Genomic DNA, 16,506 nt, shown 5'->3' on the forward strand with positions numbered 1-16,506 from the left:
TTTACTTAGAAACATCATCTGGGTTTGCTGCCAGTGGAATGAAATTGGAAATAAAGTTATCTTACTATTCTTTTCGTATTCTGAGGAAATGTACTTGGTTGCTTCAGTACAGCTGTGTCTGGGGCAAGGCTTTTCCCATTCATTCATTTATTCATTCATTCATGCTCAAGCCTGTAATATATACCCTGAAGTGTTTTAGACCCTAGAGGTACAGCAGGTGAAAATGGCAAAGTCCCTGCTCTCATGCATCATCCGTTCTAGTTCATAATCTGTGGTTGAAAAGGTCTACAGATTTTATTTTATTATAGCCTTCGAATGTGATGAGATTTTAGTGAACTAATTGTTCCTTACCCCAGCTTATTGCAGATGTATTTAAAATGTGATGTGACTGTGGACAGAAAAATGCACAGTTTCTTTAGGCTTTGGTTGGTGCATCACATATAATAACACAAAAAAGGCCATTTAAATCATCCAGAATGCTATCTCCACTGATGAAGATATTCTTTCTCTGGATACTAAAGAATTTTCACTGAAGTCTCTTTCACTCCACCTCTTCTATTGTATTACCCATGGACATAACATGTTTTCCAGTGTCATTACTATTTATTTTAATCCTTGTCTGTCTCTTGACCTGATTTTAATTTCAAGCCTAGGCATTTCTTTGTCCCCACCTTGACCTACCTCCTCCTCCCCTGCAGATGTCAGCTTTTGTAGTAGAGAAACCGTGTATCGCTAACGTGTCGCTCAAATAATATAAGATTGAATGCAACCCAGTTCAAGTGGCTGTAGTTGGTCCCACTGAAGCCACTAACCACTTCCAGAATTGGAATATTTGAGGCAGAGCAAACCACCCCAGATATTCCAACTATTGAAATGACTTCTGTAGTGGTCTTGCTGCTTTCTTTTCTTAGCTCTTCCTTCCTGTGAAAGTACATTGTTGCTAAAGGAACTTGATTGTCAGCCAGAGACAGTGAAGGCTCTTTGTCTATCTCCAGAGTCCTCAACAGCCTTTGCAGACGTAATGTAAACTTCATGCTATGTCATGGATATGATTCAACTTTCACCTGGAACAAACAACTCAAGAGGTGAAGGGGTAGAGTCACCACACACATGCAGGTGGCTGGTTGTGCTCTGACGCACCAGCAACAGCGACTCCTGGTGGTGAAGGCTTTGTGTAACGGACATCAGTCTATGGCAGTAAAATACTTCCCGAATTCTGACTCCCAAGGAGGGCTTTGTGAGTCATCATTTTTCTTCTCTCATGAAGGTTCTGATTTGTCTCTAATGTATCTGCTCCAACTCAGAATGGAAAGAGGCAGTTTTTCCGGCCTGGGTGGATTGGCTGTATAATATAACCATTAAATGTCTTAAAACTGTTCTGAGTTTGTAAGTGTTAGAAAATTCACAGGAGGCCATTCTTTGTGTGATTTTGAAATTATTTTCAATTACAGATTAGAGCACTGCAGTGTCTGTAATATCATTTAATGAGGCATAATGCTTTCTTTTGTCATTTTTCCCCTTGATTGAGATGGGCACCCTTAAGCTGCCTGGCAGATTCCTGAGCTCCGACAATCACCGTGCCAGCAGATGAGGAGTACAACGATGCTGTGAATGAATGCCAATGAGAGTGACAGCTCTTTACAATAAATTGCCTAAGGCAACCAAATTGGATGTAATTGGAAGGTGTTCATCAGATTTTGAATTTGGACTCAATAGTAATAAGTACTGAAACACTGAATAAGAGAACACATAAAATAGAAGTCAGTGATTGCGTATATGCATATGGAGGGGGAAAGGTTCACAAAAATATTCAGTGGCTGGTTTTCCCAGTTCTAGAGACAATTTATATGAAGACTATAAAGCATTTATATTTTGCACACCTGAGTGTGTGTGTGTGTGTGTGTGTGTGTGTGTGCACCCTTACCTATGCTGTTTTTATCTCCCTTCCTTTAAATATCCAAAGAATGTACTGATAAACTATAACCACTCTTAGGAACAGATATCGTAATAGGATGTACAAACAAAAAACTTGGGAGTAAATTCACCTCTCGTTTTTTACTCTTTGAAGCCAAGTAAAGGTGAATATATTAGAATATAGTAATGGTTCAGTAAGGTTGGCGTCCCATGGGATTTTTTGAGTTTTCAAAATGATTAGGAATACTATATCTCTTAGTCTTTTGGTAGATTGTTGAAATTGATGTGTACAGGAAAAACAAAACAAAACATATTTAGACCAGAAAAGCATGACGAGTAAACCAAAGGCTTAGAGAGGAAGTAAGTGGAGATAAACAGGATAACAGAAAGAAGAAGAAATGATGAACCGTTGCAGGGGAAAGAATACATATCATACGCCACAATGTAGTAGGATCCAATGTTAAAAGGCAGGTTGTAGACACATTGTGAACAGCCTTGATGGTAATTTAAGAAGTCTAATATTATGATGGGGGAAAGGGGCCGACAAGAAAGGTGAGGCTGGGTCAGCAACCAAATTCCACTTTAGAGGTGGATTTGGTCTTGGCACGTAGCCACCTCAGGAAAGTTGGAGATTGGGGATGAATATATCTGTAGCCAGAAAAAAAATGTATAATTTAATATTTGCATGAGTGACAGAAATCCCAGAATTATAAGGTTTAACTATTATAATGGTTTATTTCTTCTGTACATAAACACACCCAGTCCATGACTAGAAATGAGGATTCCATCATGATCGGGGACCCAACTTTATGATCCTCAAAATGACTTACAATTTCATATCTAGTATGGTTGCTCCCATTCCAGTGAGAATATCTCCCTTCTAGCCTCTCAGAAAGCAGAAGGACATTTTCTGTCCTTTAAATACTATTTCCTGGAAGTTGCAAAACCACTTTTATTTACATCCTTTTATCCAAAACATGGCTAGAACTATCTACAAAAGACAAAGAGGAAGGTGGCTTTTGTTCTCCTCAGCCACATGGTTAGGTAAAGACTGAGTAGTATTGCTGTAAAAGAAAAGGAGAATGGATACTACAAGAAAAATAGTGATTTATACAATAAGATATAGCATAAATTTTTTATTTTCTATTTTCTATTGCGCAATAGCCAATCTTTGCATGTAAATGATAGATTTAATCAAAGAGAAAGACCCATCAATCAGGAAGGGAGACCAGTTAGGATCTTCTTGGAATGGTTCTTTGTTAGCAATTAGTGCCCAAGCTAGAAAAATGGAGATAGAAGACTCTATGGATTGAAGTTTCATGAAAGAGGTAGGGGTAACAAAATTTGGTGATTCTCTGGTTGCAGAGTAGGAAATAACTGAAGTTAACATTCATTCTTATTTTCTCAGGACAGATATGTTGGTGTACCTAAGGGAATGATCATGAGAGAGGAAATTTGATTTGAATAAGGTGACATGAGAAATGCCTAAGGGGCATTCATGTTGGCTAAATGTTCAGGTACTTGGGATGCAAAGGTAAATTATGCAAGTGCCTTACCCTGAAGGAGATCCTAAATCTAGTAGCAGGAAACACTCAACCGAGTGAATGAGTTTTTCTTTCTAATAGAAACATGTGCCTTTATCATACAGTTAGAGCAATTCCATCTCTTAATTATATATTTATGCAAGGGGTGCACTTTCTTCATGAGGATAACTTTCTGTGCCCTCCAATTTTCTTTTATAATTTTACCAATTTCTGCTTCATCTATACTGACATGAAATCTCATTGTGCTTTTTTTAAAATACCCTTTTAAAGTTTATCTGCAGTATACAGTCAAGTAACATCTTTTTCAAAAAGACACATGAAAGCTAGAAATTCTGAGCCATCAACTCTTAAAAATGCCCTTATTTTGAACAAATGTTGGCTAGGATGTGGAGAAAAAGGAACCCTTGTTGTATACTGTTGGTGGGAGTATAAATTGGTGCAGCTACTATGGAAAACAGTATGGAGGTTCCTCAAAAAACTAAAAATAGAACTACCCTATTAACTAGCAGTTCTACTGCTGGGTATATATATCCAAAGAAAATGAAAACGCTAATTTGAAAAGTGTACCCTAATGTTCATAGCAGCACTATTTATAATAGCCAAGGTATGGAAGCAACCCAAGTATCCATCAACAGATGAATGGATAAAGAAGATCTGGTATATATATATATATATATATATACACACACACACATATATACACAATTATATGTATATGCAATGAAATATTACTCAGCCATAGAAAATAATGAAATTCTGCCATTTACAGTAACATGGATGGACCTAGAGAGTATTATGCTTAATAAAATGTCAGACAGAGAAAGAAAAATACTGTATGTTATCACTTATACGTGGAATCTAGAAAATAAAATGTATATAACAAAACCGAAACAGACTCGTGGATACAGAAAACAATCTAGTGATTTTCCTTAACTTGAGGAAATTTTCGTGTACATATTATTACTTCTTTCTCTCTTTTGTCTTTAGTCTCTTATTGTGAAACTCCATTTAGATGTCCTTTGGAACCCCTAGATCTATACTTCTTCTGAATTAACTTCTCCCATATTTTCTATCACTTTTTTCTTCTTGCTCTGTATTCTGGAAGGTTTCCTTGATTTTTATCTTTCAGCTCTCCAGGTAGGTAATCAGGTTTAGGATTCCATTCAAATTGTATTGATAATCATAACTTGGAGTCACTAGATCTCTTATTTTTACAATAGTATCATCACTTTTAATAAATTGCTACAATGTACATATAAATAATATTCATTTAAATTAGATTTCCTTCCAGGTTATTGTTTGTTAACCTGGAGAGTTCTCTTTAGCATTGCTTTTTTTCTCAAATTTCTGGTAATCCTTAGTTGATGATTTATATGCCTTTAAAGGGAAGGTCTAAGCTGATTAATATAGGTTGTGGGCATTGGTTTCTTCTTCAGTTGGGTAGGCATTTTCCCCCAGGTAGCCTCTCAAATGAGAGGAAGTCATATGCCTGCAGAATAAAAGCAAATATTATAGGTCTCAAGAATATCTAGTTAGGTATTGAGAACATGGAATTATCAGAGATAGGCAATTCCACACCTCCTAGTTGGAGCATTTACCATGCATCAATCTCAATGCCACCTTTACATACTAATATGGCCATTAATATTCATCTCCATGCAGTTTAAAATTTTCAGATAAAATGAGTTGGCCAGCACAGAAAGAAAAAAGTATACCCAGAATATAGTTCTGCACTATTTATTTCAATTACAGGTCTGAGGTAAGAGTACCAATGTCACCAATACAGAGAGTTGCAAAGGGACATTTAGAGGAGAGCCTCATACAAGGTTTTGATGAATTCTGGAGGCAACAGTGTCTGCAAAAAAGAGAATGTGCCTGGGGAAAGGTGATAGAATGGACTTTTCCTCTCTGTCATGGGAGTGTAAAATGAAATTAGGACTCAGGGAAAAGAGAATAGGGACAGATGAACAATTCAAGCATGGAATATTAACCACTGGAAATAGGAACCCAGTCTCTCTCCATTTTACCTTCCCTTCCTCTCTTAGGGAATCTCAAACCTATCACTGAAATAAATAGGGTGGAAGTACACTTTGGGAGCATTACATAAGTCTGGCCATGTTGCCCAGCTTCCTTCCTCCAGGCAGAATTCTAGTTAAATAATTCTGGACAGATGAATGCCTAGCCTTGGAAAGCAGGGACACAGGAGTGAGGATGACACAGAAGTGGCACATCAGTCTGCTTCCATCTGAAACTAGTGGATACCTTGTTTTTCACAAAGACAGTAACCATGCTGTTCAGATGACACTCTGCATGATTCCATGGTGGGAGGTGGGCTTCAGGAGCACTCTATTTTCCCATATGGGCCAGATATGTTATATTTTAAGGCATGAACTTGTTACCTGGTGTCATTTTTGAGGTAAATTACTTGTCTACAAGGGTGGACAAGTGATTAAAGCCAGTTGTGCTCTATTCGGGTTGTGATATATATGACAGATGACCTTCCCATGCACAATACACCCACCCAAGGCTTTGTGAATTACATCTCACTTTACCTTTCCAATTTTGGAACCATTTGAGAATTGAAATAGGAATTAAATGTCAACTTTGCTACTGATAGAGATATATTGGAGAATAAATACATGGATTTTTAAAAAAATTCTCTACTGCAGTCTGATCCTCAAGCATACTCCTTGGACCAGCTCACTGAAGGATGAGGCTACTAATTAGATATGTACCTGGAAAGGTAAAATAGAAGGATTTGTTTTATTGCATTAAGCCCCAATAGCAGGATTAGAAAGGGAAGAGTTCAGATATTCACAGAAAAGACGAACGTAAGTCTTGACCTAGATATGTTTACCATATTAAATCAAGATCAAAAGAAGACGCACACACTGTCAGGGCAGGCAAGCTCAAAGGGGAGAATCAAAAAGAGGTTGAATTGCACAAGTTCTTTCTCCTATCGTTGCCTTTCAGATAAATTGCTATTTTTCCATAGGATGAAGCAAATAATCTCTTCCCAACACTTCCAAGGTAATGGATATTCTTACTCTAAATGCAAAAGTAGAAGGATTAAAAGAAAAAGAAAAACATTCTACATTTTCTACCTATAACTCAACCTATAGCTCTCTCACATTAGAAAAGATAGTACAGCACAAGTGAGGGACAATGACAAGGTTACAGAGATATCACTAAGTATTATCTAGAATAGTATTTTAGCTATGCTGAATTACACACGAGCATTACAACTACCTTATACCTGTTGGTGAAAAACCACTCACTTGTCTAAGCAAAGAGAATGCTATCAAGTAATTGTTTCATAATCATATTGGTAAAGCCTTAAGGAAAGCTTCTCCATAGAAAATATTTAAGTCAGAAGAGAATAAAATGTTACAGATAGAAGATCCATAAATCTCATAGATCCCCCTTTCTAGCACTGCTCATTAAAGAATAACCATGTTACTAGAGGCCTTTGTTGTATATGGCTGTAATGTTTTTAACATTTGTATTGAAATATAATTCACATGCCATAAAATTGACTTCTTTAAAGTGTACAACTCAGTGATTTTAGTATATTCAGAGAGTTGTGTAAATATCACCTCTATCTAAATTTTGAACAGTTTTATTACCTCCAAAAGAATTGTTGTACCAATTAGCAGTTATTCTCCATCAAACCTCCAGTCCTAGGTAGCCACTAATCTATTTTCTTTCTCTATAGATTTTCCCGTTCTGGACATTTCATATAATGTGCAGGTATAAACCTTATTATTTGTTTGCAAATATGGTTTGCTAGTATTCTGTTAAAATCTTTATTCATCTTTCTTCATAGAGGATATTGATATGTAGTTTCCTTCCCTTGGAATATCTTTTCCGGGTTTTGGTATCAGGGTAATATGGAATTGTAAATGGGAAGGGAAATACTCCCTCCCTTTATATATTTGGAAGACTTTCATATTAATTGAGTTGGCACTATTTTTTTTTCTATGTCTGGTAGAATTCACCAGCCATATGGGCTTGGGCTTTTCTTTATGGGAAGTTTAAAAATTATTAATTCAATCTCTTTAGTTGTTATGGTTCAATTCAGACTTTCTGTTTATTTTTAACTCAGTCTGGTAGCTTGTGTCTTTTAGGAATTTGTCCATTTCATCTAAGTAGTCTATTTCGTTGGCATATGGCTCTTCCTGTTATCCCCACAAAATCATTATTCTTTCTGTCAGATTGGTAATGATTTCCCTCTTTCAGTCCTGATTTTAGTGATTTGAGTTTTCTCTCTTTTTTCTTGGTTATATAAGTAAATATTTGTCAGTTTTGTTATTAATTTTGAAGAATCAGTCTTTTGATTCAGTGATTTTTTTCTATTGTTTTCTTATGAGCTATTTTATTTCTGCTCCAATTGTATTATTTTCTTCCTTCTGCTTACTTTGAGTTTAGTTTCTTTTTCTACTTTCTTTAGATATTAAGTTAGGCTATTAATTTGAGATTTTTTTTTAAATATAGGCATTTATACTGAGCTTCTCTCTGAGCACTGCTTTGCTCACATCCTATTAATCTAGTATGTTGTGTATTCATTTTCACTTATCTCAAGGTATTTTCTAATTTTCTTGTGATCTTTTTCTTTGACTCATTGAATCTTTAGAAACGTGTTTTTTCATTTGCACATATTTGTGAATTCCCCAAATTTCCTTCTATTGTTGATTTCTAATTTAATTCCATTGTGGTTGGAGAACATACTTTGTATTATTTCAGACCTTTAAATATATTGACGTATGCTTTAAGGCCTTATAACTATAATATTTTTAGTTTTATTATGTGTGATTCTTCCTAACAGTCTTCATGACTGGTTTTAGCTAAAGGATTATGGCACTAAGGAAATATCAATATACTTTTATTTATGTATGCATCAGAAAACTTGTTCTCTTATCTCAGTTTTGAAGAATAAGTTTGGGCAAGTCACTTAAGTTCTCTGGACCTTTGTATCCTCAGTATCTATAGCTAATATTTATAGCTATATCAATAATAATAATTAAATAATAAATGTTCCTTTATAGCTATTATGTTATTATATATTTGTATATATATACCCATACACATATATATTATATTATATACACTTTTTCATCTTCTTGAAGAAACGGAAATATATTTTATTTATTTAACCCTAATTAACAACCAAATTTTTAACACATATACACAAAAGCTATGGACTGGAAGTTCATTTACATCAATAACTTGCCTGTTATGTCTACTGAGCATGAAGATCATATATATTAATTAATTAAGCAAGCATAGATATGGACGAGTTGGGGGAGGGAATGGTCTATTTTATGAGTGGGTCTTCTCCATGAACTTTGTCCTACATCTGCATACATATAATAATGAAAGATAGCTATAATAACAATACATTGTTGAAGTTATTTTATTTCTGAGGATGAATACAAATAGTGAAACGCATAAAAAATAATGTCCAGTAGAATAAGACTATGCTGTAAAGGATAATTAACCAAAGTTTATTGAAGACCCAAGGTACCTGCCAAAGTGAAGATCGAACTTGAATTTCATCCTTCTCATGTCTCTCAGGGTGAGTTCTGAGAGCTTACCCCTTAGGTGAAAATATATTTCTTTAGATAATTAGCTTTTATGGAGCTTCATTGCTGTTTGCTTTCTCTTCTCAGACATACCTACTGTATTTATTTTGCTCAAATGTGTAATTTCAAGACAGTACTGCTCCTTTCACTTGGGATAGATATCATTATAAGAATGATAAAAGCATCAAAGTTTTACCAGCTAAACGTATGACTCCCCATCCATGCCTAGAGAGGAGCATGTGTTTATGGAAACAGACGTAATTGGAAGTTATAAGCAACTGGCTATGAAATTAGTTACCAAAACATATAACTGAGTCACTTGGCTATCAGCAGTAATTAACACAACATTCTAATTCAACGATGCTTCAATAAAAAAATTAATTTAAAAAACCTTGATTCTGCTATTAACTAAACAAGAGAACTTGGACAATTTCTTTAACTTTTGGGGACTCATCATCCCCTATTTTTAAAATAAAGGGCTTGGATTAACTAATCACTGAAAACTCATATTTAAGAATTTTTGACTCCATGATAGTAAGTGGGAGTTAAAAAGAAAGGATTTCGCTATTTCTGCTTTAAAAGGGACCTGCCTTCTCTTAGGAATCCAAAGGGCCTGGGCTTTTTGTTTGTTTGTTTATTTGTTTTCGTTGGTTGTTTTTTTTTTGCTTTTTTAGTTGAGTGGCAAACAACAACAACAATAGCGAACAAATAAACCAAAAGACCCACACCAGTATTTGTAGTAATTAAAGCAGAATGCTTCAGAGGTGAAGAGGAAAGTAAGACCAAAAACTTGTGGAACTTTAAGTAAAATGTCTCTTGTCTCTGTGCATTTCTCTGGAAGCACTGAAAACAGGTGAAGTAGGGCTTTGTGGAACTGCGATGGTAGTAGCTTGGCAGGAATGTCTAGAATGCATCTTCCACTGGTGTGGATCTTTGGCAGGCAAACTCACACAGAAAAACTATCAAGATGGATTCACATTCTCTACATGCAATATGGTTGAAATCATGCAGAAGCCTTCACTTACAGGCAGAAAGCTTTGCTCAGATGAGAAAATAATACAAAGTTCCAGTTCGTACAGCTTACTTTCCTAATAACACAATTTTCCTGAGTCTGAATTTTAGTACCTAATGCTTATTTCTCGAGCCATCTGTGACATTCTTTTGTTTATGCCTTGATAAAAAAATATAGACAAATAATAAGACCCCTGATTTGCCGAGAGAGCCATGCTATATAAAGTTAAGTGGATATTAGCAATGATCCTCTGAACTTAGGCAATTTAATTCAGATAAATAAGTTCATCTAAAAGCAAATAAAACACATACAAACAAACAAAAAACTAGGCAAATGAGAGATAGTATAGGGTCGTTCTTTTCTTTTTTTGACTAGTTTTGTTTTATTATAATATCTGTATAACCAATATTGGATAGAAGTACCTGTTTAAAGTTAAATTCAACACCCTTATTAATCAAAAAATACTTATTGAGGAATCATTAGATAACGCAATCCTGATTTTTATAAATCTAAAGTTATTATAATATTAATAATTGAAAATGTTAAGGCAGAGGTTAGGAGAACAGACTCTGGTATTAGCCTGCCTGGGCTCATTCCAGGCTCTATCACTTACTACTTGTGTACTTTGAGAAATTCATGTAACCCCTTTGATCTTCAGTTTTCTCACTTGCAAAAGTAGGTTAATGATACTATCTACCTCATAGCATTGATGGGAAGACAAGATAATTTAAAGTATTTCAATAGTGCCTGGCACACTCAATAAATGTTAGTTAATATTATTCATCTTTTTATCCCCTGTAAGGCCTCCCTAAATGATTTTCTCACAGGAAGGCTTTAAGTAGAATTTGTTGTATTGAGTGGAATTTGGTTGAAAATCTTTGTTAGGAGACTAACCCTTTTATAATAGAAATTTTATAACATAAAATTTTAGATTTTTGTACAGTATTTTTTTTTATGAATGATATCAATGTACCTTTTAATGGTGAAGAGTGGTTAATGATACATAGAATATACTTAACTCTTAAAATGTGGCTGGAACTGGCAAGATGTGCTAGAACCCAATTTTTATTTTTCGGCTATTTGTTGTTACCCTAGCAATGTACATCCCATAGGTGTTCATTAAGAGTGAAATGTTAACACTTCAACTTAATTAATATTTAGTGAGTTGACAATGGGTGATAAAGATCTGCTATGTAAATTCTTGTGTGTCTCCTCGGAGCGCTTTACTGAAAATGGCCAACTGGCCGTTGGAGGTGAATATTTGGTGAATTTTTGACATATCTTGGAATCTAGATAAATTGTGAAAGTGCTGATGCTTAGTTTGAAAACATTTCCCCAGGTGGTATATGAAGAAGTAAAACATGAGTCTCATCTATGACATCATTCTGCAAGACAAAGCAAAGTTGGCATAGGAATTTGCCTATTCAAAAGTCCAACACATCTTACAAAGGACGGTAATTTACTTGAGGTCTGTATTCCTAATAGTAACCTCAGCTTTGTCACACAGAGTTTTAGGGAAAGATTCAAGGTAATATCTTGTGTACTCTTTCCCAACTCCTGGGAAAATTCCTATGGTGCCCAAACACCAAGATGTAATTTTCTGGTACAGTAGGTCATTACTATTCTTTCCCTTGTCTGTAAAAGTACACAAAGTAAGGACTACAGCCAGTTGCCTGATTGCTCTCTAGGCTGAACCAGCCCTTCTTGTGAATCTCATGCTGCCAATCACAAATATACCTGGGAAGAAATTGAACATGTAATAAATTCATTTCAAGTGCAATAAATTTGAACATGTATAACAATTTTATATTGGTATTTCATTCTTCTACATTCATAACCATTCTTTGGGCAAGTAACTTACATTGTTTTAGATCTCAAACTTTTGCATCTATAAAATGGGGTTTCAAACATAGAGTATAGGCTCTTTGACCTGGAACATACACTAATGGTCACCTAACCCCCTCCTTTCTAAATTGAGATATAAGTCCGGAAAAATGAAGGAAACTTTACAAGGTCACCCTTGTGAGTTATCAGCAGAACTGATAGTGAAATACAAAAGTTTTCAATAGAAATTCAGTATCATATCTGTTGCTCAAAGCTTATTTGATCTCCACAGTCACCTTTAGATCTAAAATTTGCAGAATATCTTTCAACTCTGTCTCCCTCGAGCACTATATTTTATCCCTTGAGACAGAGCTTGAAGGTCACATTCTTACTGAAACTTTCCCCAGTACCTTTAAGCATTGATAGTGGATTCCATCTCTCTGCTTCTCTAGTATTCGATTCTTATCTCTATCATAGTACTTAGCTTATTTCAATTATTCATATATTGGTCTGTCATCTCCCCAGTTGCATCTGGAATGCTTTGCTGCCTAAATCTCTGGGGTCCTTTTGGTACTGACTTGGTAGTTGGTGCTTAAAATGTTTTCTGAATGAATGAATAAATGATGTTCTAACTTGGATTCTACATTTGGTGTTTTCCTAGCTTTCCTTGCCATTGCCACAAAACTTCCCTAAGAACTCATGACAAGAGTCAAACTCATTCACTCAATAACTTCATAATGAGGTACTTTGTACATTTCTAATGACTCTTTCAATAAAGCACTACTAGATAATTCATCTCTTTATGAAACACAGTATACTGCTGTATTTTTAAAGGAAATTGACCTACCATTACTTTTACACAACACTTTCAATTTCTGGAAAATTTTTACATTCATTGTCTCATTTGGTCTTCACAATAACCCTGTAATATAGGCGAGCACAGATCCTATAGCGTTCTCACAGATGAGTTCAATAAGGCTCAGATAATCCAAAGGATACCATTTTGAATTGAGGTTTTCTGACTCCAAATTTAGTTCTTGTTGAATACTAAATGGTGCCCTTTTAAAACATTTGAACTCTCCAGAAAAATAAATCCTCAAATGAATCTGTTTTCTAAAGCAGTAAGGCTCCTTGGGTTGCAAAGCATAGAAACCCAGCTCAGAATAGTCTAGAGATATAACTTCAGGCATTCTTAGTTCCAGCAACTCAAACTAGGTTATCAGATATAATTATTTTGCTTTACTCATCTTTTGGACCAATTCCTCTCTGAGTTGGCTTTAAAATCAAGTAATCTCTCCCCCTGGAATTTGTAAAATGACTGTGAACAGCTACAGAGTTGTGACAACTTGGCAACCCAAAGAGTAGAAGTTGAATGAATATCCAAGATCTGACAGTCAGTGGCCCACACTGAGTCTGTGTTCATCACAGACACAGTCACTGCAGTTATAAGAATAGAGTCCTTTGATTGATGTCAAGTGCATGAGGGACTAATTCCCGGAGCCTCCTGTGACATCAAACCCCCCAAAATGACCTAGAATAAAAGGGGAGGAGTGTTTCCTCAATGAAAACAGGAGTGCCATTTCCAGGAGAAGATGGAATGAATACCGAGCTAATGAAAACAACAGCTTCTACTCTATATTTGCAAGTTTCAGGTGCTGTCAGATGGAACCCTTCTGACTTACATTGAAATCACCTGTTTATGGGTAGGTCATTCCAATAAATGTTAAGAAATTGTGGGTTTAGTAACTTGAATATGAAGTAAAAAAATCACCTTGTTCAGACAGGAAATCTGAGAAAACCTATCTTATCAATGTGCTGTGCTAGTCAAAATAAAAAACAATGAAAAAAACTACTTGCTAAGAGATTGCAGCTGTGCACAAGAGGAACAGACTCCCTTCTCCCTGGTGCGTTGTCAGCAGAACTGTTGGCTGAGTTGGACGGCATCTATTATTTTTAGGTGTAAAGAAAGTGAAGAGAACACAGCTGGATTTCCAGATCACAGCCAGAGCTATAGTATAATCACCATTTATTAATATCTTTATTACCCTGTATGAATAAATAATACCCCTCTATAGAAAAATCCTTCTATCTCTTGAAAAGCGAAGCAGGTGGATTAAGGCATCATCAATAGAGAATGAATATGGAAATCCTTCCATGCCTTTCAAGTTACTTTTCAAGAGCACAATAGAAATTTAAAAGTAAGAGGAAGTATGAGAAATTCACCAAAGGTGGAATATTATCCTGGCCTTTTGTTAATCAGTTCCAGGAATTGGATTGAAGATGGAGCATCCATATACATATACTACTTTAACTATATTTTTGTTATAAGTTCCTTCTAAATATAAAGGAGTTTTACTTTAAGCAGATCTTTATAGAAAACCAGTTTGGAACTAAGGAAATAAGGACTAAAGTGAAAATTTTGTGACTTGGAGTCACATAGATCTGGGGTCATTGATTCATTCATTCAAAAAAGATTTGCTCAGCACCTATTCTATGCCGGACAATGTTCTAGGTGCTGGGAATACAGCACAGAACGTAACAGGCAACACTGCGCCCTCATGCAACATACAGTCTAGTACAGGATGTGGAAAAAGTTTTTTGTAAAGAGCTATATGTAAAAATTTTGACTTTGCAGGCCAGGTAGCCTCTGTTGCGACTACTCAATTCCGTCACTGTGGTGTTAAAACAGCCATCAATTATATGTAAAAAAATGAGTGTGATTGTTTTCAAATAAAACTTTATTTAAAATAACAGGCAGCAGGTTATATTTGGCTTATGGCCATAGTTTGCCAACCGTTGGTCTAGTGGGACACTGGTTGAGGCTCTACCATATAACTCGTTGTTATTGATTTCTTCCAAATTTATTACATTTTAAATGTTATTAATATCAGCTACTTTACAGAGGAATTGCAAGGGTAAATGGAATAATGCATAAAACACGTCCTAAAACTCCTGGTGGGAACTTAGTATCATTTAATGCTGAGCCTAATTCCTCATTTTAGAAATTCAGAAACTAGTAAACTAGGGAGTCCCATAGCAAATGCATTCTGTGCTTTGTCACCAATGCGTTGTTTTTAGTTCCCTAGTTCTTTGAGCTCTGTGAATAAAAAGTACCAACTGGGCTTCCCTGGTGGCGCAGTGGTGAGAGTCCGCCTGCCGATGCAAGGGACACGGGTTCGTGCCCCAGTCCAGGAAGATCCCACATGCCACGGAGCAGCTGGGCCCGTGAGCCGTGGCCGCTGAGCCTGCGCGTCTGGAGCCTGTGCTCCGCAACGGGAGAGGCCACAACAGTGAGAGGCCCGCGTACCACACACACACACAAAAAAAAGTACCAACTTATAACCCTGTAGCTTTGAAGAACCAGGATCATTTTGATCGCAATTTAATTTATATGGATAAACATTATTAAAAAGCAGATACTTACTTTATGAATATGGCCTTGGCAAAAGTAAAATAAGAAAAAGTTAGATACTTCTTTTTTATTTGATAAATTATCAGTAGTTAAAACAATGATTTAAGAATATTTCCTGGTCGGGCAAGGAATATATGCATGCCTGATGGGTCTGGATTCTCTTTGGGGAGCATTGTGGAACATACAAAAGACACACAAAAGATGCATAAAATGTTTTCCTTACCAGACTGGAGGATTCTGGTCGGATAGGCAAGACCATTAGCTTACTCAGAGTTAGCTTACTCAGTATGTTTACTGAGTGCCCTCTACTAGCCAAGTTTTGTTCTAGGCATTGAGGACAGAGCACTGAATTAAAAAGTCAAACACCCCTGCCACCCTGGAGCCCAAATTCTGGTGAAAGGATACGGATGACAAACAGAATGCACAAGTAAAATACAGAGTATGCATGTGGAGAGGGATAAGGGAGAGAGAATGAATTGGAAGAATTTGTTTCTAAGGGGTGGTGGGTGAAGTTGTTGGGTTTTTTTGTTTGTTTGTTTTTGTTTTTTTAAGGATGGTTAAGGAAGGACTCACTGAGAAGGTAACATTTGAGAAAATGCTTACAGAAGATGAGACAGTGGGCCTTGGGGACCTCTTGGGGGATGAGCAGATCGGGCAAAGCAAATAAGTATAAAGGCTCTGAAGTGGGACCATGCCTTGTTTCTAGAAGCAGCAGTCAGGCCATTACATCAGGAGGCTCAGAATGAGTGAAGGGGGGAGTAGGTCACAGAGGTGAGGTAGATATGTAGGAAGCCTGGTTAGCGTGGGGCCTTGAGGGCCACTGTAGGGACTTTTTCTTCTACTTCTAAGGAAATGGGAAGTCACTGGAGTGTTCTGAGCAGAGGAGACACAGGCTCTGGCTGAGTTACTACAAGGATCAAAGGGGTTTCTCGGTGAAATCAGAGTGTAGGCAGATGGCATAGAATCCTGAGATCTAAGATTGCAGTGTGAGTATGTGAAACACTTGTGCAGTTAACTTAATCCTCGTCTGGGGTTGCTTCGTTTAGTGGGGCAAGAAGAAGGATCCTTGAATAGTAGGCATCCACCCACCGTTCTTACCTCCTTTATTAACTGGGAGAACATGATTTGCTGTGGTTTCCAGAAATCACAAATAACTATCCAAAAAGCTAAACTCAATGAAAAAATATAATGAAAAAGAAAAACACTGCCTCCTAGCCA

This window comes from Delphinapterus leucas, chromosome 7, assembly GCF_059928025.1.
Source record: "Delphinapterus leucas isolate spDelLeu-1000000601 "Yukka" chromosome 7, BTC_Dleu_Yukka2, whole genome shotgun sequence".
Lineage (NCBI taxonomy): Eukaryota > Metazoa > Chordata > Mammalia > Artiodactyla > Monodontidae > Delphinapterus > Delphinapterus leucas.